We start from the raw sequence: 2353 nt of genomic DNA, 5'->3' as shown, positions 1-2353 counted from the left end.
AAATTTGACGTGATATGCATTTTTCTTGATTAATTTTTTTTATGAATGAGCATTTAAATGTATAAACAGGCTTCAGAGTATGTCCAAAATTTTGTTATTTGTTTGGGTTTACTATTTTTATTTTGTGCCCAACTTGCAATTGATATTGTACGTAGGGTCTTTTGGCGGATCACAATGTGATGCCGGGGTATCATATATGTGATTCCCTACCGAACAAAAACCAAAAAACATAAATGGGTAAAGATAATGGTTAAAGATTTTCAAAAAATAGATGTATGATTCTTGGTATTCGTACTAGGATCATATATGATTTCTTGGTAATAATACAAGGATCATATATGATTTCTTTGGTTTCATACAAGGATCGTACTAAGAAATCAAGTATGGACAGTATGAAATCATATATGATCCTTGTATGAAATCAAGGAAACTTCAACCGGGGAAGACACTGTAGAAGTCATTTCTTCGAAACTATAGCTCAACATCTCGAACCATACGCGATTCTTGATAAACATCAGAATTTTTCTGCGAAATCAAGTGGATTAAAGTAACGGATAAAGCTTAACTTAGCTGCCCTAACTTAGTGGCCTTTGCTAGATGTACTGGGTCGAGGTGTCAACGCAAAAAATTGCTAAAAAATGCCAGAATTGCAAAAATACGGTAAAAGGTTGTAAAAATTGCGTTTTTCAGCAATGAAAGCGGTAAAAGCAATTAAAATAAAAACGTCGCTCGCCCCTAAAAATGCAATTTTAACAAAATGTGAACGCATAAATTTTCCAGGATCTTTTCTGTTGTGCCCCCCCCCATCTCAGTGGGTGCATATTATTTGCACCCCCTCCCCAGACGCACGCGCCATATTTTAAAATGGTGATTTACCATTTAATGGCACGTGCTCTGTAACTGGGGGTGCATAACGTACTCGGGGGGGGGGGGGACACAAACGGAAAAGATCCGTTTTTTTCCATGAAGTGGAGTTAATCTGATTTAAATTCAGAGGAGTTATACTAGAAGAAAGTGAAAAGTGGCATTGGAAAAAGTGGTTGTTGATATGAAGGTCAGATGTTCGAACCCCCGTACGGATCTTACAAAACTCTCAGTTAGAAAACGCAAATCTAACAAAAGTTCATCGTTTTCACCGCATTCATTGGCTAACAATGCGACCGCTTTTTGAGCCGCTATTCATCGCAATTCATGCAATATTTTTCGGATCTATTCTGTTTTGCCCCCCCCCCCAGCTTAGTGGGTTTATATTTTTACGCCCCCCAGGCACATGTGCTAATTTTTTACATAGTAACGTGCTATATAACAACATATAATTTGTAACTGGGGGCGTAAAAACACTGAGGGCCGGAACAGAATAGATCATATTTTTCCGATGAAACCTCGACCCGGGATGTCATCACTTGACAAGAGCTTTGTTGAAAAGCAACGGATTCTCACAGAACATGAATTAAGGATAGAACTTGTTGTTTTTGGGATCTTTTGTGCCCCACCCCCCAGCTTAGTGGGCACATATTATTTGAAACCCCCAGACGCACGTGCCATATTTTTACATAATGATTTACTATGTAATGGCACGTGCTCTGTAACGAGGGGGGGGGGGGGGGGGGGGGGGGGGCAAAACGTACTGGGGGGGGGGGGGCACAAACGGAAAAGATACTGTTTTTGGTAAACTTTGTTTTTCAAAATAAGGTAAAGAACACAAACCTCAACCCCCGTACCTTATTGCACTAGGGCGCATGCGCCATCGCGCCAAGGGACTTATTTCCTCTGACTTCTAAGATTTGTGGGATTTCTCACATTATACACTGCTCAAAACAGGGCAAAACAGACAAGATCCGTCTACTTAGGTGGTCTACTGGCCAGCCCCATTATAGGAGGAGGAGGGTGCACCCGTTACTCCGTTATGTTGCCACTAGGCTGGAGGAGAGTGTGTTGTTATGGAAAAAAGTTGCATCTTTTCCGTTTGTGCCCCCCCCCCCCAGCTTAGTGGGTGCATATTATTTGCAACCCCCAGACGCACGTGCCATATTTTTACATAATGAATTATGTAATGATACGTGCTCTGTAACTGGGAGGCGCATAACGTACTGGGGGTGGGGGCGGGGCACAAACGGAAAAGATCCAAAGATTTAACTAAAGTGAGGGGAGATTATTTTACATCTTCATCTCGAGGTACAAGGTGGGACCAGAATTTACAGATGACTTTTGACTTCAGCCTCTAAATCTGGTCGAAATCAACTGAAGTCAAAATTTGGTCAAGCTTGCAGGCTCTATAATACACATTAGAACCAAATAAACAAAAACTAAATCAAATAAACAAAAATAAACAAAGCAACAAATAAATAATGAA

The sequence above is a fragment of the Convolutriloba macropyga genome, chromosome 15 (genome assembly GCF_964194025.1).
Source record: "Convolutriloba macropyga chromosome 15, txConMacr16.3, whole genome shotgun sequence".
In the NCBI taxonomy this organism is placed as follows: domain Eukaryota; kingdom Metazoa; phylum Xenacoelomorpha; order Acoela; family Convolutidae; genus Convolutriloba; species Convolutriloba macropyga.
The sequence above is the reverse complement of the archived record's forward strand: the minus strand, read 5'-3'. Positions refer to the sequence as shown.